We start from the raw sequence: 21,771 nt of genomic DNA on the forward strand, positions 1-21,771 counted from the left end.
CAGAGTGTAGCAACTGGCACATTCTGTGTGCTCCAGGGAACAGTCCATGGGAAAGAAAGCAAGTTTTTGACGGCAGCCTGAATCCTGCCTGATTGTCCAAGGCTCCAAAGTCCCCTTTGGTGTGGCATAGCTTGCCCTCTTTCCTATATGTCCTGCTATGACCCTTTTCCCCTCCCAGCACACACATACCTCATTAGGAGGAATCCATTCAGCTTGGCTTCATTACTTACTTTAGTGACTATCAGTCCTGACATAAAGAGTAGATATCCTCTTTGCCAGCCTGGTCTCCTTTCTTTGTATTGAGGCCTCTCATTATTGCTGCAGCCTTTCCTCCAATTCTTCCCATGTGCCAGCCTTACAGCTCTACATGGGGTACCTGATACTAGTCTCCACCAAGCACCGCTGCTATGAAGGGCACTCTTCCCTGTTTATTGTTTTTGTCCAGGACACTCTGTGCATTTGGTTGCAGTTAACATATCAGCCTCTCTGGGCACTATCCATGATGTCTGTGTTCTGAGTAATTTCTTTGGCTCATGTAAAATCCCATGCATTTCTCTCAGAACACAGGATAGACATATAGTCTCCATCTTCTGTGTACCCAACGACCACTACTCATTGGCCCCCCTCCCTTTTCACTGTTTCATGGGACCCCAAGCAGAGTTGCAGTCAACTATGTATATTTGAGTGAGAACAGTCTTCCATGAATATTTTTGCATGGATAATTTGTGTATTCTTCCTTATTAGGGAATTTTATCTTCTAGGACGCTGAAGCAAGGATTCCATCTCTATCTCATTGGACTTCTAGTGTGTCATCCCACTTCAGTTTGCAAGAAGTCTTGATTAAGGTGGAGCCAGCAGATACTAGTCAGAAAGGGAAGGTGAGTCCTGATTCCACAATAAAGAGAATCTTCATGGTAACTCATACCGGGGCCTGCATCCACTGGAGCAGCATTGGAGGGACATACTAGATGAAGGATCCCCCGTCTCTGTTGACTCCATGGCTTCCCCGCCGTAAACAGTCAGAGTGCATTGAATTTTTGTGGGCATTTCACATCCCTTCATGGGATACTTTACACGCAAAGGCTCTCCTGAGGAATGTTTGCCATTCTCGCTGAGACCACTTTATTGCCAGGAAGACCCACTGTTTCCTCACTCCCATCCTTCCATCTTACACTCGCTCTCTTTTAAATTTTGTTTGAGAATACAAACCTCCCAAAGGCTGTTGTTGCACCGCTACTGCTTCATCTCACGTAGATCTGACACAGAACAGATAAGCAGTCACATATTACATTGAGAGGATTAAATTCTGAGGAAACTAGCAGTTATGTGATTTCATCATCCTGTGAACATTGTAGTCTGCCCACCTGCCCAAAAATTACAGCTGTAGCGTGGTGGGTTGTTATGTGGAGTTGCTTTTGCCTATGTGGCCCATCCTTGGCTGCACACAGGATTATGAGGTACAGGATTCCATAGGAATGTATGGATGAGTCAGACTTGGTCACATCCAGCATGGCCCCTGATCATCTTGCCCTGCCCTCCCCAAGGAGTGGGCTGGGGCTTCCTTGGCCTCCTGGATGGATTGAGCAAGATCCTCCTGACCTGGTGTCAGTCTCCATAAATCTCATTCTGGAAGGGATGATAATATAAGTCATTTGACGTTCAGGTACAATGTGTACTGATAACACCCTATCTAGAGAAACCATGGTAGGGACCATTCATCCTGCAACATCTAGTCTGATGCATTTCCTCCCTTTGTGCCCTTCTTTCAGATGGAACTCCATGTCACACACGTCTTTGGCTATGTCTTCTTCAGCACACGTTCACTATGCTGTTATTTTTAGTTGGCTTACCAGGAAGCTCAGATCATCACCACCATGAACATAGGTCCGCAGTTTCCATGATGACGTTCCTACCTCACCCCAGCCATCTTGTGAGGTTTACTGGTATTTAGTCAGTTCAGCTATTCAATGAGCAGCACTGAATCATTAATTCTTCCTAGCCATCCAGAAATTCTTTGAACTGATGTTCCTTAAGAGTTTCATTTCCATCAGTCTTTGGATTAGTAGTAAAATGTGATTTTGCAAGTCACATTGTAATAAGTATATTAAACTTGTATTTCACAGATGTTTCTGCCTTTTCTGTTTCTTCCATTTTGTGCCTTGAATATGACCTGTTCGTGTGTTTTGTTTTGTTTTGTGTGTGTGTGTGTGTGTGTGTGTGTGTGTGTGTGTGTGTGTGTGTGTTGGAGAGAGAAGAGAGAGAGAATGAGGACTGGGGTTTGAATTCAGGTCCTCACATTGTTGCTGGGGGTTTTCACCCAAGACTGTCCTTTACCACTTTAGTCTTACTTCCCCTTCTGACATTTTTCTGGTTAACTGGAGATAAGTAGATTATTATGTGATTTTTAGAAATGGGTTCACTTATGGCCTTCCAATCATGAGGAGTGAATATCTTGCTGCAGTTACTACAGAATAAAACATGCTTTCTTCTGCAAATCTGTGGCAGTTTTGTGACTACTACTATGTAGGTTCCTCTCAAATGAGAATGGGTAGTATTCATGTGGCCTTGTGCTTTGAGAATTTATGATTTGTGTCTAGGATTTGATCATAGTTTAGAAATGCCCGATGATTACATACTGACCTCATGGCTACAGAGTGTTGCTGCACTTTCTTGCAAGGGTAGGATGTATATTAGGCTGAGGTAGCACAATCTGGTGATGTCGATAAACCATTTCTAGTTCTCAGAGTGATTTGTTAAGAAACAAATAGGCCTTGTCCTACATGTCCCTGTCTCTCAGTATTGTTCCGCAAGGTGAAGCTCCAACTAGAGCTTCTGTCTTGAGGCAAATGATGAGCAATGATGTGTAAGGAGCATTTTTCTCCTGACCATATCACCTTGTCATATACTGGTTGGAAGTGTTTCAGCCTTCCCCATGTGGAAAGTGCTTGTTCTGGAGCTTTTCCAGATTTGCTTATGTGGATACTGCTTGTTATGTCTCTCCTTCTCAAGGAATGTTGTTACTTTGGTTGTCCTCAGCCCAGAAAGTGTCTACTCCAGTTTTCCTCCTCCTGAAACACCTATATTCCAGGTCTCTTCAGGGTGAATCTACTTCTTCCAGAGCTGATGAAGATAAATGTAAATTTTGGTTAGTACTGTTTAGAATCAATCTTCTATTCACCTTCACAAATAGTATAATACTCCTTAGCAAGGAATGCATCTGTTCCTGCTCTCCAATGAATCAAATACATACATCCCAATTCTTATTAGTGTTGGACCTATGTGGTCCATGTCTCCCAATGAAGGTAATGTTCACTTGAGATATCATGCTCTTGGAATCCTCATGGGATACATGAACACTGACTGTCATATTTGGCACAGAGGAAAATGTGTTTTCCTGTCAAGTGTCAAAGGCTACCATCTGCTCCAGGTAGCCCTCTCTGACTTTCATCAGGGAGTCCAATGTCCAGTTCAGGTGTGTTTATCATCATATCCATCAGTCTTAAGCATGGAATCTTTGTACAGCTGCCTTGCTCAGCTTGAGATCCATCTATGTCAGCTCTTCTCAGGAAGGTAAGTGTCATTTTGAGGTTTTTCTTGCACGAAATCGTATTTTCCTCTGACCTCTTCTTGACATTTGTCTTTTCTTTTTCTCCTCAGTTTATGGAATTGATGCCTTCAATCTCTTTCCAACAAGGGATCCATCACATGAGCTCCTTCACATGGTACATGCCTTCTCTACCTCAACTCCATATGGAATTCATCTACAGCATATCCACTCAGCATAGCATGGGTCTCGTTCAGTGTTCAACCTAGAGGCAGTGTCCTTGCAGCCTCCTGTCTGTATGAAATGCATGTAACTTCTCTTCTCAGCAAGAGATGTTTGGTGTTAATGTTCTCCCGAGAGAGGTAAATGTCAACTAAGTGTCTATATCATGAAGTTAGTACTTTTTTCCCCTTCCCAGAATGAAACTAATCTCTCCCATCTTTCTGCAGGTTGGAATCCGTCTTCTCAGGTTGATATCAGAGGATTTCAATTCCAAACTAGCCCATACTAACAAGTTAGTGAGACTTAATTGCCAACAAACTCCTTAATAAGAGATGGTGCTCCAGTGGTAGAGTGGTAGCCCTGAGCAAAAAATCTCATGGACAGTACTCAGATCTCGAGTTCAACCCAGGATCTGAAGAAACCAAAGTCAAATTCAAACTCTGAATGGAGTCACTTAACCTTCTCTTCTTAGCCAACTAGCTCTAGTGTGATATGAAGGTGTTTAAAATAGCTTGCCTCAGCACCAAATGTGTCTTATCCTTCCACTCAGAGGACATGGGTCTCTTCTGTTTTCTTGTTGCATTGGAGGAATTGCCTCACATCTTATCTACATGTAACCTTCCTCTTTCAGTTCTGATCCTCAAGGTAGATCTTCTCCTGTAAAGGATCCTACAGCATGGAGGCAACAGCTTTACCCTTCTCAGCCAGTAATGCTACTATATTTGTCCTAACTGTGGAAGGATTGGACTCCTGCTGTATTAAGCTAGTAATCCAAGTCCTCTACTTGCCCTGTGGATAGAAGTAGTATCAGCATGGACTACTTCTTCACCAGGAAATGTAGGCAGGGAGATCTTTGTCTCTGTCAATCATCGCTCTGGCATGTGGTTACTCAGGGTAACTTCTCATGAAATGTATCTCTGAGCCTCAGTAACTGTAGAATATCTCAGGTCCAGTTTTTGTGACTGTGGCAGATGCCCCTGCCAGTTTAGGGCAAGATGTAATGTGTGTCCTATAGCTCACCTCAGAATAGAAGGTGTCCCTTCCCTCAAGCTGAGCAAAGAAAGTGTGTGTTCCTGGGCATCTCTATGGAATAGACCGATGGAAAGTTCCCGTTCTCTTTACCCTGAACAAGGAGTGGATTTTCTTTGGCTCTCATTAGCCTGGACCGTGTTAACTCCAGTTGTTCTCAGCCCGAAGTGCATGTCTTCCAGCTGTCTTTCAGTGTGGGTCTATTTCTTCCTGATAAGTGCCAAGGCTCATATTGCCCTAAATCCATCTCCTTTTTCTCATCTGAGTGAAAGGAGTCAAACGCTGTGTAATTTTATAATTCTCTTTCTCTTGGAATCCATGTACAACTTCTCTCCAGTGAATAGAGAGCATATGCTCCAATTCTCCATAGTGTTGGACTCATCTAGCTCAGCTCTCTTCAGGAAGGTAAGTATCATTTTGTTGTCTGTTTAGAATGAAGTCGTATGTGTTTCCTGTATCTTTCATTGCATTTGCCCTTTCTTTCTTTCCTTACAGCATGGGGGTGATTTCTTCAGTGTTTCTTCCTCATGGGATCTACTCAAGCACCTTCATGTTATCGCCCGATCTTCTTCATCTTTTTTGGATCTACTCTGCAAAGAATCAGAGTGCCAAAATTTGCATAGCATAGCAAGGGTCTACTAGACTGTTCTTCAACATTGAAGCAATATTCTTGTTCCTAGGGATATTCTACAGTGCAAATAACTCTCACTACTTTTCTCAGTGAGATATGTGTTTAGTGAACAGGAAATATTCTGCCTGATTATTTGTCCTCTCCCTGGGGAGGTAAGTGTCTGTCAACTTAGTGACTCTATATCACAAAGTCTTGACTATTTCCCTTCCCATCTCTCTTTTGATCTCTCCTCAAGTTGTAATCCATTTGCTCAGGTAGAGATGAGAAGATCTCATTTCCAAGCCAGCATGTACAGGGAAGTTAGACTTATCTGCAACTTCCCGCCATAGGTGGAAATGGAGCAGCAGCAGAAGTGGTGGAGCATTCCCATGGAGGAACAAAACTCAGGGAAACCCAGTGGGCCCTGTAGTCAAACCTCATGACCTGCACAAAAACAGTAAAACCAAAACTAAACTGAAGCACAGAATGAAGTGAGGCTTAGGCATCTCAGCTCTCTATTTCATTCTCCTCTAAAGTGAAGGTGTCTGATTTAGGTTGCCCCAGCAGAATATTTGTCAAATCTTTTCTACTTAGCAGAGTTGGGTCTCTTCCATTTTCTTTTTTTTTTTTTTTTTTTGCTTTTTTTTTTCTCAAATTTTTATTATCAAACTGACGTACAGAGAGGTTACAGTATCATACGTTGGGCATTGGATACATTTCTTGTACTGTTTGTTGCCTTGTCCCTCATGCCCCCCTCCCTCCCCCCCTTTCCCTCCCCCCCAGGTGTTCAGTTCACTTACACCAAACAGTTTTGCAAGTATTGCTTTTGTAGTTATTTCTCTTTTTTTACCCTGTGTCTCTCGAATTTGGTATTCCCTTTGAATTTCCTACTTCCAATACCAGTAAACACGGTTTCCAATATACTCAGATAAGATTACAGAGATAGTGTAGGTACAAACATAGGAAGGTGATACAAAACATCATCAATAATAGAAACTACACATACACATAGGACGTTGAAAGTAGTTACAACTGTGATATATCACTTGTTTCCATAACATGGAGTTCATTTCAATTAGCATCATATAATGTGTTTCTAAGGGTATAGCTATTGGGCCTTGTGATGCTCTGCTATGGCTTGCCTAAGCCTGTACTAATTATTCCCAATAAGGGAGGCCATAGAGTCCATGTTTCTTTGGGTCTGGCTCACTTCACTTAGTATAACTTTTTCCAAGTCCTTCCATTTCCTTACAAATGGAACAATGTCATTCTTTCTGATAGAGGCATAAAATTCCATTGTGTAAATGTACCACATTTTCCTGATCCATTCATCTATGGAGGGGCATCTGGGTTGGTTCCAGCTTCTCGCTATGACAAATTGTGCTGCGATGAACATTGTTGTGCTGGTGGCATTACTGTGATTTTGTTTGTGGGCTTTTGGATAGATACCCAACAGTGGGGCTGCTGGGTCATAGGGGAGTTCTATATTGAGCCTTCTGAGGAATCTCCATACTGCTTGCCAGAGTGGCTGAACCAGTTTACATTCCCACCAACAATGAAGTAGGGTTCCCTTTTGGCCACATCCCCTCCAACAATTGTTATTATTAGTTTTCTTGATATATGACATTCTTGCTGGGGTGAGATGGAATCTCAATGTTGTTTTGATTTGCATTTCCTTTATGGCCAGTGATGTAGAGCATTTTTTCATATGTCTATTGGCCATTCTCATTTCCTCATCAGAGAAGTTTCTTTGTAAGTCTTTAGCCCACTTGATGAGGGGGCTATTGGTTCTTTGCAGTTTTGTTTTGGAAGAAGGTAATTTTTTTAGTTCTGCATATATTTTAGAGATGAGGCCTTTGTCTGTTGAATGTCCGGTAAAGATCTTCTCCCAGTCTGTGGGCTTTCTGTTTATCTTGCGAGCTATGTCCTTTGCCGTGCAGAAGCTCTGGAGTTTGATGCAGTCCCATTTGTCCAACCTTTCTTTGATTTGTAGCCTTTCAGGGTCTTTGTTAAGGAAGTTCTGTCCTGTGCCAAGGAGCCCAAGTGTTTCTCCTACTCCTTCCTTTAGTGTCTTCAGGGTGCCTGTTTTGATTTCAAGGTCTTTAATCCATTTGGAATTGATTTTGGTGCAGGGTGATATATAAGGATCTAGTTTTAGTTTGTTGCATGTGTTGAGCCAGTTTTGCCAGCACCACTTGTCAAAGAGGCTATCTTTCTTCCATACTATTGTTTTAGCTCCTTTATCAAAGATTAAGTAGGCATAGTTCTGTGGGTTTAATTCTGGGTCTTCAATTTTGTTCCATTGGTCTTCAGGCCTGTTCCGGTGCCAATACCAAGCTGTTTTTATTACTATAGCTTTATAATACAACTTGAAGTTGGGTATTATAATTCCTCCAGCACTGTTCTTTCTGCTTAGGAGTGTTTTTGCTATTCTAGGTCTTTTATTGTTCCATATGAATTTCTGGATTGCTTCCTCTATTTCATTAAAGAATGGTGTTGGGATATTAATGGGTATTGCATTGAATTTGTAGATAGCCTTTGGCAATATTGCCATTTTGATTATATTAATCCTCCCAATCCAGGAGCATGGGAGGTTTTTCCATTTTCTTAGTTCTGACTTAATTTCATTTTTCAAGCTTTTAAAGTTCTCTTCAAAGAGGTCTTTCACTTCTTTGGTTAAGGTTATTCCTAGGTATTTTATGTTTTGGGGGGCTATTGCAAAAGGAGTTGCTTTCCTGATTTCAGCCTCGGTCTTCGGGTTGTTAGCATAGAGAAAGGCCATTGATTTTTGAAGGTTTATTTTATATCCTGCCACTTTGCCAAAGTTTTGTATCAGCTCTAGTAGCTTGGGGGTAGAGTCTATGGGATTCTTTAGGTATAGGATCATGTCATCTGCGAAGAGAGAAAGTTTAACTTCATCTTTTCCTATTTGGATCCCCTTTATATTCTCTTCTTGCCTAATTGCTCTGGCTAAGAATTCTAGTACTATGTTGAAGAGCAGGGGAGAGAGTGGACATCCCTGCCTTGTTCCTGATTTTAAAGGGAATGGCTTTAGTTTTTCACCATTTAGAGTTATGCTTGCTGTTGGTTTGTCATAAACTGCCTTGATTATATTCAGGAATGTTCCCTGGAATCCCAGTTCTTCCAGGTCTTTTAGCATAAATGGGTGCTGGATTTTATCGAACGCTTTTTCCGCATCCAGCGATAAAACCATGTGGTTCTTTACCTTGCTCCGGTTGATGTGGTGGATCACATTAATTGACTTGCGTATATTAAACCAGCTTTGCATCCCTGGGATGAATCCAGTTTGATCGTGGTGTATGATTTTTTTGATGACCTGTTGAAGTCGATTGGCCAGAATTTTGTTGAGAATTTTTGCATCTATGTTCATCAGGGAGATTGGTCTGTAGTCCTCTTTCCGTGATGAGTCTCTGCCTGGTTTTGGGATGAGGGTTATACTGGCTTCATAAAATGAGTCTGGCAGTGAACGTTCTCTTTCAATTTCATTGAAGAGTTTGAGAAATATTGGAGTGAGTTCTGTTTTGAAGGCCTTGTAGAATTCTGCGGTGAATCCATCTGGACCTGGGCTTTTCTTGGATGGGAGATCATTTATTGCTGTTTCTATTTCAATACTGGATATGGGTCTGTTTAGAAGGTTTAAGTCTTCATAGTTGAGTTTGGGGGTATCAATTTTTTCTAGGAAATCATCCATTTCTTCCAAGTTCTCGAATTTGTTGGCATAAAGGTTTGCAAAATAGTCCCTTATTATTTTCTGAATTTCAGTTATTTCTGTGGTGATGCTACCTGTTTCATCTCTTATCTTGTTTATTTGAGTGTGCTGCCTTCGTTCTTTGGTCAGGTTTGCCAGGGGTCTGTCTATCTTGTTGATTTTTTCAAAGAACCAACTCTTTGTTTTGTTGATTCATTCGATGGTTTTTTTCGTCTCTAATTGATTTAATTCTGATTTGATTTTAATTATTTGCTTCCATCTATTGACTTGGGGTTTGGCTTGCTGTTCTCTCTCCAGAAAATTAAGGTGCTTCCTTAAATTACTGAGTTGCTGTTTCTCCAGTTTGTTGATGTATGTACTCAGAGATATAAATTTTCCTCTGAGTACTGCCTTTGCTGTGTCCCAAAGGAGCTGGTACTTTGTGCCCTCAACTTGGTTGAAGTCCATAAACCTTTGAATTTCTGTTTTAATTTCTTCAATGATCCACTGATGGTTCAGCAGTGTTTTCTTTAGTCTCCATGAATTGTGGGATTTTCTGTGGTGGCTGAATGAGTTGAGCTCTAATTTTATTCCATTGTGGTCTGAAAGAATGCAGGGAATGATTTTGATACTTCTGAATTTGTACAGATTTTCTTTGTGCCCTAAGATGTGATCTATTTTGGAGAATGTTCCGTGTGCTGCCGAAAAGAATGTGTATTCTGTCCTTGCTGGGTGGAATATTCTGTAGATGTCGATTAAGTCTAGTTGGTCTATGCAATTGTTTAGTTCTGTGGTTTCTTTGTTCAGTTTTTGGCGTGTTGATCTGTCCAGAGGTGATAATGGAGTGTTAAAGTCCCCCACTATCATTGTGTTTGGGTCTATGAATGTTTTTAGAGCCAGTAGTTTTTTGCTTTTTTTTTTTTATTAATTGGACATAAATTTGTTTACAAGGTGTTGTGCAAAGAGGGTGCAGTTACATAGTAGGGCAGTGTGTACATTTCTTATGATATCTTACGACCTGTTTTTCTATCCCTTGTCTAGGTCAGGTTGACATATATGCAATATACAATGTATCAAGAACATATACAGTATTCACAGACTTGGTCTCTACTGTCTCTCCGTCTCCCTTTGTTAACAGTCATATATCAGGGAGATCATGCCCCTTTGTTTTCTGTGTTCTAGGCTTGTCTCGCTCAACATTATTTGTTCGAGGTCTGACCATTTCCCTGCGAATAACAATATTTCACCATTCCTAATCGCTATGTGGTATTCCATTGTGCATAAGTACCATATTTTTTGGATCCATTCGTCTGTGGAGGGGCATCTGGGTTGTTTCCATATTTTAGCTATTGTGAATTGTGCCGCGATAAAAATGGAAGTACAAATCCCTTTTTGATATCTTGGATTTTGCTGTTTAGGATAGATGCCTAGGAGTGGTATGGCTGGGTCATAGGGTAGGTCTATAATGAGCTTTTTGAGAAACCTCCATACTGTTCTCCAAAGTGGTTGTACTAATTTGCACTCCCACCAACAATGGAGAAGGGTTCCTCTTCCCCCACAGCCCCTCCAGCATTTGTTGTTTCCTGAGTTCAGAGTATAGGCCATTCTGACTGGGGTGAGGTGGTATCTCAGGGTTGTTTTTATTTGCATTTCCTTTACTAGCAGGGATGTTGAGCATTTCCTCATATGTTTCTTTGCCATTTTTATATCTTCTCTTGTGAAGTCTCTCTTTAGCTCTTTTGCCCATTTCCTAATAGGTTTATTGGGCTTGGAGGGGCTTAGTTTTTTGAGTTCTCTGTAGATGACCGATATCAGGCCTTTGTCTGTTGCTGTGCTGGTAAATATCGTTTCCCATATCGTTGGCTGTCTTTCTATTTTGGTGGCTATGTCCTTAGCTGTGCAGAAACTTTTTAGTTTGTAGTAGTCCCATTTGTCGAGTCTTTCCCCTATTTGTTGTGCCCCTGGGACTCTATTCAGGAAGTTCTTCCTGTGCCTATAAGTTCTAGTGTCTTTCCTACTCTGTCCTTCAGTAGTTTCAAGGATTCAGGTCTGATTTTGAGGTCCTTGATCCATTTTGAGTTGATCTTGGTGCATGGTGATAGGCTTGGGTCTACTTTGAGTTTTCTGCATATGGCTGCCCAGTTCTCCCAGCACCAGTAGTTGAAGAGGCTATGTTTATTCCATTGTATGTCTTTAGCTCCTTTGTCGAATATCAGTTGGCTGTAAGAGTGCGGTTTTATTTCTGGGTCTTCAGTTCTAATCCATTGGTCTTCCGATCTGTTTTTATACCAATACCATGCTGTTTTTGTTATGATGGCCTTGTAGTAGAGCTTGAAGTCAGGTATTGTGATACCTCCTGCACTGCTTTTTTTGCCTAGAATTGCTTTGGCTATTCTAGGTTTTTTGCTGTTCCATATGAATTTATGGATTGGTTTCTCTATTTCAGTGAAGAATGTGGCTGGGATTTTGATAGGTATTCCATTGAATTTGTATAACAATTTGGGCAATATGGCCATTTTCACTATATTGATTCTGCCTACCCATGAGCATGGGAGGTCTTTCCATCTCCTTGTGTCTTCTTTGATTTCCCTTATTAGATTTTTGTAGTTTTCATTGAATAGGTCCATCACATCCTTGGTTAAGTTGATCCCTAGGTACTTTATTCTTTTTTTGGCTACTGTGAATGGAATTGTTTCCATAATTTCCTTTTCTGTTTGTATATTGCTGGTGTACAGAAAAGCTGCTGACTTTTGTGGGTTGATTTTGTATCCTGTTACTTTGCCAAATTGGTTTATTAGGTGTAGGAGTTTGGGTACTGAGTTTTTGGGTCGATCAGATATAAGATCATGTCGTCTGCGAATAGGGATAACTTGATTTCTTCCTTGCCGATGTGGATCCCTTTGATGTCCTCCTCTTGCCTTATTGCTATGGCTAGGGATTCCAGCACTATGTTGAACAGAAGTGGGGAGAGTGGGCATCCTTGTCTTGTTTCCTGCGTTTAGGGGGAATGATTTAAGTTTCTCTCCATTTAATATGATATTAGCAGTTGGTCTGTTGTATATGGCTTTTATTGTTTTGAGGAATGTTCCATCTATTCCTGTTCTCTCCAAAGCTTTTAATAGGTATGGATGTTGTATTTTGTCAAAGGCTTTTTGGGCATCGACTGAGATAACAATGTGATTCTTGATTTTAGTTCTGTTTATGTGGTGAATTACGTTGATTGATTTACGGATGTTGAACCATCCTTGTGACTGAGGGATGAAGCCTACTTGGTCATGATATATGATATTCTTGATCAGTTTCTGGATCCTATTAGCTAATATTTTATTGAGGAGCTTTGCATCTGTGTTCATTAGTGATATTGGTCTGTAGTTCTCCTTTTTTGTTGGATCTTTGCCTGGTTTGGGAATGAGCATGATATTAGCTTCGTAGAATGAATTTGGGATTTCTCCCTCCGTTTCTATTTCGCGGAAGAGTTTGAGGAGTATTGGAATTAGCTCCTCACTAAAGGTTTTGTAGAATTCATTGGTGAATCCATCTGGGCCTGGGCTTTTCTTAGTAGGGAGGTTCTTGATTACCTCCTGTATCTCACCATAAGTTATTGGTTTATTTCGTTGATTTATTTCTTCTTGGTTCAGTTTGGACAGTTTGTACTTCTCTAAGAATTGATCCATTTCTGTAAAATTATTGTTTTTTGCTGAGTAGAGGTTTTGGAAATAGCTCCTTATGATTGTTTGAATATCGTGTGTACTTGTTGTAATTTTTCCTGTGGAGTCCCTGATTTTACGAATATGAGTCTCTTCTTTTTATTGTAAGTCTTGCAAGGGGTCTGTCAATTTTGTTTATTTTCTCAAAGAACCAGCCTTTAGTCTTATTTATTTGTTGAATGGTCTTTCTATTTTCAATCAGATTTCTCTCTTTTTTAATCTTTGTGATCTCTCCCCTCCTAGTCGTTTTAGATTCTGTCATTTCTTGTTTCTCCAGTTGTTTTAGTTTCATCGTGAGGGTATTCACCTGCTCTGCTTCCATTCTTTTAATGTGGGTGCTGAGTGCAATGATCTTGCCCCTCAGTACTGCCTTAGCTGTGTCCCATAGGTTTCTTTGTGATGTGTTTTCTTTGTCATTGTGGCTTATGAATTCGTTGATTTCATCTTTAATTTGATCTGTGGCCCAAGTGTTGGATAGCAGCGTGGGGTTTAGCCTCCAAGAGTGTGTATAGGCTCTGTGGTATCCTTTGTTGTTGAGGGTTACCTTTAATCCACTGTGATCAGATATAATACATGGGATGACGTCAATACTTTTGTATTTGCTGAGGTTCTTTGTGTGGGCTATGACGTGGTCTATTTTGGAATATGATCCATGGGCTGCTGAAAAGAAGGTGTATTGGGTCTCTGTAGGGTGAAAGGTTCTATATAGGTCTGTTAGATCCATTTGGGAAATGGTGTTATTTAGGTCCTCAGCTCCCTTACTAATCCTCTGGGTGTTGGATCTGTCTCTTGGAGAGAGAGGAGTATTAAAGTCACCCACTATGATTGTGTTTGCGTCTATCTTGCTCTGTAATTCTTTGAGAATTTGCTTGACATATGTAGGGCCTCTTTTGTTTGGTGAGTATACATTTATCACCGTGATTTCTTGATTCTGGATTTTTCCTTGTATTAATATGTAGTGTCCTTCTTTGTCTTTTTGAGTGGACTTTAAAGAGAAGTCCAGCTTGTCTGAGATCAGAATGGCTACACCTGCCGTTTTGGTGGATGCATTTGCTTGGTAGATCTTGCTCCATTCTTTCACTCGAAGCCTGTTTTTGTCCCTTGCTGTAAGGTGGGTCTCTTGTAGACAGCAGATGTCAACTTTTTGTTTGTGAATCCATTCTGCCAGTCTGCTCCTCTTTATCGGGGAGTTTAAACCATTTATATTTAAAGAGATCCAGGATAAGGGTGTTTTATGTCCTTCCATTTTCTTGGTGGGCTGTTTTTTCTTCTTCTTCTTTTTTTTTTTTTTTTTTCCTGTCTTTAGTGAGCTTGTGTTTCTGCTGGACTTTGGCTATTGAAGTTTCTTTCTGATTCTCTGTGTGTCTTTTACGATCTCTGTTGGGTGGGGTTCCCCTCTTAGAATTCGCTGTAGGGCTGGTTTTTTATTCACATACTCCTTTAGCTCCTCTTTGGTGTGGAAAGATCTGGTTCTCCCTTCGAATGTGAACTCCAATTTCGCTGGATATTTGATCCAAGGTTGTAAATTGTTATTCTGGAGTACTTGGATGGCGTTCTTCCACTCACTTCGAGCTTGGTAAGTTTGTGTGGATAAGTCGGATGTTATTTAAATCCTCTTCCCATTGAAAAAAGTTTCCTTCTTCGCTTTGGCTGAATTCAGAATTTGCTCTTTAATCTTGAGGTCTGTAGTCTTGAATATTATGTGCCTTGTTGTGGCTTTCCTGGGGTTTGGCCTGCCAGGTGTCCTATAGGCTTCGGTTACCTGGATGGGGTCCCCTGTGAGATTGGGGAAGTTTTCTGCAATAACTTTATTGAGAACATGATTAAGCCCTCTGCTCTGGTATTCGGCTCCTTCTTCTATTCCAATTATGCGCAGATTATATCTCTTGTCTTTGTCCATTAGTTCCTGGATTAGTCTTCCCTGAAGCTTCACCTTTTCTTAGAGTGTGGTCATTTTCTGGTTGTTGTCAGTTGCTTCATTGTCCAGGCGAGAGATTCTGGATTCTATATGGTCTACTCTTTGTGTTATGGTTTCAATTGCAGAGTTTATGGATGTCAGAGAGCTATTTATGGTTGTCATATCATCTCTGATCGTGGAGATTTCTTCCTTTAAAGAGTTGTATTTTAAATCTATTTTTTCATGCATTTCAATTCTCAGGATGTGGAGATTTTCTTTAAAGGCAGCTTGCATTGTATCCATTTTTGCTTCCATTTCTTTAAAGCAGGCTTGCATTGTATCCATTTTTGCTTCCATTTCTTTCTTGGCTTCCTGGGTGTCCTTCCAGATTTCCGCTCTAAATTCCTGGAATTGTTTTCTGATTTCATTTCTTTTTTTTTTTTTTTTGGCCAGTCCTGGGCCTTGGACTCCGGGCCTGAGCACTGTCCCTGGCTTCTTCCCGCTCAAGGCTAGCACTCCGCCACTTGAGCCACAGCGCCGCTTCTGGCTGTTTTCTGTATATGTGGTGCTGGGAAATCGAACCTAGGGCCTCGTGTATCAGAGGCAGGCACTCTTGCCACTAAGCTATATCCCCAGCCCTTCTGATTTCATTTCTGACGCTTTCGATCATTCCTGTTAACATGGCCTCATTTGCTTTTTTAGTCTCCATCTCCTCTTCAGTCGTGCTGCTTTTTGGAGCTGGCAAGTTGGCTTGCCCTTTGATGAACTGAGTTATGTTTCTTTGTGATTTGCGCATCTGGAGATCTGGATGGCTTCTCAGGTTTGGTTTGTAGCTCTTCCCTCCCTCCTGTGTAGACATGTCTACGGCAGCAGGTGCTGCCGCTGTGGCCCCGCCCACCAGTGCAGGGTACGCCTACCAGAGCGGGCGCTGTCGCCGGGGGCCCCACCCTCCTGTGCGCTGTGCGTCCACTGCAACAGGCACTTCGGTGGGATATGCCTCCCAGAGCAAGTCCTGGGTTGTTGGGTTGTGCTTGCGCCCTCCCACGAGTCCGTATGTGTGGGGTCCAGTGGGATCGACTGTCCGGGTGTGGCTTGACACCTTCAGACCTCACCTCTGCTGTGAGTGGGGGACGTGATCAGGCTCAGGTGACCCTGCTGGGCTGGTATTGCCCACCAGTGCCTGTGGTTTTAGTTGTAAGAGTCTGCGAGGTCCAGGCGCCTCGGGTGGGGTTTGCACAACCGGCCGTCTCCCGGCCCCTGTTGGGAAGGGGGCGGGGCCGGTTCTGCCAGTTCAGGAACCTGTGTGGTGTTGGTGCTGCTGGGCCCTTCCCCTGCTAAACTGACGTCCCAGCACCTGATGGGAGCTTCCCCGCCTGATTTGGGGGTTCTTTGTTCCCTCAGGGGTGGGGGAGGGGGAGGGAGAGCACTCACTTTTGCTGCTTTGTGTGTGTGTCCCGCGCAGCCGTTGGCCCTCCAGGGGTTGGCTAAGTGTCATGGTGGTTTCCCTGGTTCCCGATTTCTGCCGTGCTGGGTTCCCTTGTCCGAACCCGGTGTGGGCCCGAACTTCTCGTCGCTGCCGGTGTGTGTCTTGGTCCGCACCCTGCCTTGTGTCCGTGGGGTCTCCCACTATATGAATTCTGCGCTCCTGGCAGCCTGTCTGCGGATCGCCGGGTTCCCCTTTCCCGGCCTGACCCTGTTTGGGCCAGGGTCGGCTGGTGGGGGGAGGGTGCCCCGGTGAATCTCCGGCTCCGTGTAGGTTTTTGGTTCTTCTTTTTTGCTCCTTTTTGTTTTCCTGCGTTTCTCCACTGCTTCTGGCTGCTGGTTTTGCTGGGTTTTTGATGGGGTGTTGGGTGTTGGAGTTCCCAGCTCACTATGCCGTTGGAGCGAGTTGGGGTGCCTCCCTATTCTATCGGCGCCATCTATCCTCTCTCTCTCTTCCATTTTCTTGTGTTGCAAGAGATGCTTTGCCTGCAGGTCTTCTCTGCATTTTATACACCTCTTTTAGCTCTGCTGGTGAGTCTAGGTTTTCTATAAAGTCTGGAGGCAAAGGGATTTTGGCCTTCTCATCTAGGACTTTCTCCTAAAAGTGTCTGATAAACTGTGGAAAGTTTTGATTCCAGCTCTGCGAGGCATTCAATCCAAATTCCCCAGTTGTCTTGTGCATTGAATGATGGTCAGCATACAGTAGCTCTTCTCTAGCATGTATGGGCATGGGTTTCTTTTTCTCCATCTATTGTCACCCTGGCATTTGGAAATGAGGGTAACTCACCTTGGAATGTATTTCTCTGGTTCTTCAAATATGGAAATTCTCAGGTCCAGCCATTGTGAACACGGAAGATGTCCCCTCCAGTTTGAGGCAAGATATGTGTCTGTAGCTCTCCTCAGACTGGCAAGTGCTTCCTCCCCCTGAGCATGAAAGGTGTGCGCTGACAGACATTTCGCTATGGAATGGAGCTCTTCCATTGTGTCACAACTGTGTCTCCTGTGAGCAAGGAATACAGGTTTTTGTTTTTTTTCTCTCAGCCTCGAAAGGGTTTACTAGAGTTGTCCTAATGGTGAAGTATTTCAGGGTGGTTTTATTTCTTCCAGATATGAGGAAGGTAAATATCAAAAGTCTAGGCCTGCTCTGCCCTGGATCCATCTGCTTCCACTCACTCAACTCAAGGAGTTCATGTAGTGTTATTCTCATTAGCATGGTATCCATAGGACTGGAGTGTATACATGCTAATTGTCCTTACTATTGAAGCCATCTAGCTCATCTCTCACTGAGAAGGTAAGTGTCATTTTGTTCTTTCTTTAGCATGAAGTCATATTTGTTTCCACTCTTCTCACTTTTTCTTTCCTTCTCTTCTCAGAACATAGCATTGATTTCTTCATTCTCTGCTCAACATGGGATCATCTAGTTGAGCTCATTGACAGCATATATAGCTTCTTCAGATCTAGTCCACAGGAACTCTACGTGCAGGTAGCTAGATAGCATAGCATGCATCTCCTGGAGTCTTCTTTAACATAGAGGCAATGTTCCTCTGTGTGGACTCCTCAGAATGAAATCCATCTGCTCTACTCAACAAGGATTGAATTTAGTGAGCATGAAATACTCTTTCATATTATTTGGGCTTTTGTCAGAAAGTTAAGTGTTAATTTTGGGCCTCTATCATGAAGTCCTCACATTTTTCCCCCTTCCCAGGATGACTGCAGTTTTTCCCATCTATCCTCAGGTTGGAATCCATCTCATCAGACTGAGATCAGAAGATCTTGGTTCCAAGCCAGCCATGGCAGAGAAGTTTGTGATGATGGTAGGTGTGTGATGCTATGTTTGTCACCACAGAATGGAGCTTTTCCTGATTTGCTTATGTGGAAACGGCCTGTTCTGTCTCTCCTCCTCAAGGAATGTTGTTACTTGGGTTTCCCCAGCATAGAAAGTGTCTACTCCAGTATTCCTCATCCTGAAACACCTATATTCCAGGTCTCTTCAGGGTGAATCTACTTCTTCCAGAGCTGATGAAGATAAATGTAAATTGTTGGTTAGTACTATTCAGAATCGATCTTCTACTCACCTTAGCAATTAGTGCATCTAGTGTATTACACCTTAGCATGGAATGCATGTGCTCATTCCCTCCAGTTAATGGAATACATACATTCCAGTTCTTACTAGTGTTGGATCTATGTGGTCCAGCTGTCCTAAGGACAGTAATATTCACTTGAGGTATCGTTCTCCTAGAATCCTCATGGGATACTTGAACACTGAATGTCCTTTTTGGCATGGAATTTATTAATCGATTTCATCTCTTTTCAGGAAGGTGAGTGTCAGTTTTGTGTCTCTTTAGTATGAAATCATATTTCCCCCCATCCTGTTCTTGACAATTGCTCTTTCTTTCTCTCTTTAGAGCATGGTATTGGTTTCTCTTCCCTCTTGGTTTCATCTCTTCCCTATGGATTCATCCTCTCAAGCTCCTTCACAGAATTTTATTGTTCCCATCTTGATTCATGAAGAAAACCATCTGCAGCTTCTCTGTTCATCATTGAAGGGGTCTCCATCTGTCTTCTTCAATGTAGAAGTGATGCCCCTGAAGACTCCTTATTATGAAATACATCTAAGCATGCTTCTCAGCCAGGGATATGTTTCATAAGCATGTAGTACTTCTTTTGCAGCACCTGTACACATTGAGTTCTTTGATTGTTAATTGTCAATTGGGCATGTGGTCACTCAGGGCACCTCCCCATGCAAAGTGTCTCTCTGCCTCCGTGTATATGGGAGGCTCTCTGTTCCAAACTCTCATCATGGAAATCTTGCCCGCTATTTTGGGGAAAATGTAATTTTTCCCCAAACGCTCCTCAGATTGGAAAGCGAGGGCCTACTCCATGCTCCCGAGCATGGGCCTGAGCATTGTCCCTGGCTTCTTTTTGCTCAAGGACATCATTCTACACCATGAGTCGCAGTGTCACTTCTAGCCTTTTTCTGTATATGTGGTGCTGAGGATTCAAACCCACAGCTTCATGTATTCGAGGCAAGCACTCTTGCCACTAGGCTATATTCCCAGCAGACATTTTGCTTCTTGATTGGAGATAAATGTCTGTCAGATTTGTCTGCCATCTTCAGATATTCAGCCATCCAGCTAGTGGAGATTATCGAACTGGTTGCCTGGCCTGTTTTTAATTTTTTTGAGGTCTTTCCATGCTCTTCCATATGACCTTCAAGAGGCCATTCCTGTTCTGTGCCTGTTTGCCAAATCATCCATCCCCCAGCTCCTGGAATAATTTCTCTGCTTTAGCCACATGGACATCTAACAGTAGTCCCATCATCTTTTGCTGTTCCAGCCTTTTCTCCTTTTTTCCCCTACTCTGATTTAATCCTTCCTTAGTATTACTGAAGAAAACGTGTCTGGCTACCTACTCCAGGTAGCCCCCTGTGACTAGTCTAGCACTCATCAGGAAGTTCAATGTCTAGTTCAGGTGTGTTGATCATCATATCCCGCAATCCTCAGCATGGAATCTGTGTATAGCTGCCTTGCTCAGCATGAAATCCATCTACTTCTGCTCTTCTCAGAAAGGTAAGTGTTATTTTGAGGTCTTTCTTGCACAAAATCCTATTTTTCCTTTGTCGTCCTCTTGACATTTGTCCTTCCTTTTTCTCCTCAGGTCTGGAATTGATGTGTTCAGTCTCTTTCCCACAAGGGATACATCCACTTCATCTCGTTCACATGGCTTATGCCTTCTCTACCTCAACTCCAATTGGAATCCATCTATAGCATATCCACTCAGTATAGCTTGGGTGTCGTTTAGTCTTCCAACAGAGAGACAGTATCCTTGCAGCCTCCTGTCTGTATGAAATGCACCTAAATTCTCTTCTCTGCAAGAGATGTTTGGTGTTAATGGAATACTCTCTGAGTATTTGTGTTCTTCTCAGAGAAGTAAGTGTCAATTTAGTGTGTCTATATCATGAATTAGTACTTTTTTCCTATTCCCAGGATGAAACTAATCTTTTGCATCTTTCTCCAGGTTGGATTCCATCTGCTCAGGATGATATCAGAGGATCTCAATTCCAAACTAGCCCATACTAAGAAGTTAGACTTAATTGCCAAAAATATCTGTAATTAGAGGTGGGGTTCAAGTGGTAGAGTGCTAGCTCTGAGCAAAAAACTCTAGGATAGTGCTCAGACACTGAGGTCAAGCCCAGGATCTGAACAAAACCAAAGTCAAATCCAAACTCAGAATGAAGTGACTTAACCTACTCTTCATAGTTTGAAATGCACAGTATTCTAGCTCTACTCTAATGTGAAGGTGTTTAATTTAGCTTGCCTCAGCACCAGCTGTGTCTAATATTTCTACTCAAGGGAGAGGGGGACTTTTCTGTGTCCGTGTTACTGTGTTATATGAGAGACATTGCCTGTGTGTCTTCCCTGCATGTACTCTTTTTTTATTTTTTTAGCTCTGCTAAACAAGTTATATCTCCTGTGCATGACCCTATAGCAGGAGCCAGTGGCTTCTGTCCTTGTCTGCACTGAATGCTCCTTCATTTGTGATAACTGGGGAAGGCTTTGAATGCCACTATATTTTTAAAACATTTTATTGTACGACTTCAAAAGCAATACTTACAAAACCATTTGGTGTAAAGCAACTGAACAACTCATGGGGGAGAGGGAAAGGGGAAGGAGGCAGATGACAGCGGGGATAACAATTTGTACAAGAAATGTATCCACTGCATTACGTATGAATCTGTAACCCCTCTGTACATCACTTGGCAATAAATAATGATTTTAAAAAATGAACAAAGGAAAATTGTTTATTGTCAAGTAGATGTACACAGGGGTTACGTTTACATAAGCTAGGTAATGAGTGCAATTCTTTTGGAACATTGTTACCCCATCCTTTTTCTCCTACTCCCCTGAATCTCCTTCCCCCCTAAGTTGTAAAGTTCATTTCGAACAGTGTAAATCACTGTTGACTGGTTTGCCCTGTGTCCCACATTTTCCATAATCTCCCTTCCCTTCCCAAATCAGGTAAACTCATGTACAAGCAAAGGGCACAGAATTAGAAAACAAACAGTGACAACATATATAATAATCCAAAGAAGAAAAAAAGAAAGAAAACAGAATTGCAAAGGGTACACTAAGAAAACTCGTGTTTCTATTTCTTGCAATTCATATGGATAAGCATGATTTTATATGGTCATATGCATATAGGTGTTGATCTGTTTTGATCCTCTATGAAGAAAATTGTAGAGATATTCTAGTTAGTACAAAGGAGGGAAACCGTATAGCCTTTGTTTCTTTGGGTCTGGCTTACCTCACTGAATGTGTTTTCTTTCAAGTCTTTCCATTTCCTTGTGAAGGGGGTAATGTCATTCATTCTGATGGAATTATAGAATTCCACTATATATATATATGTATGTATATATGTACATATATATACATATATATTCCATCTACTGAGGGGTATCTGGGTTGATTTCATATCTTATCTATGGTAAACAATGCTGCAATCAACATGATTTGGCTGTAGCTTTAATGTTGTCTTGTTTGTAGTTGTTTGGGTAAAATGCCCAGGAGTGGA

The sequence above is a fragment of the Perognathus longimembris genome, chromosome 1, assembly GCF_023159225.1.
Source record: "Perognathus longimembris pacificus isolate PPM17 chromosome 1, ASM2315922v1, whole genome shotgun sequence".
Taxonomy (NCBI): Eukaryota; Metazoa; Chordata; class Mammalia; order Rodentia; family Heteromyidae; genus Perognathus; species Perognathus longimembris.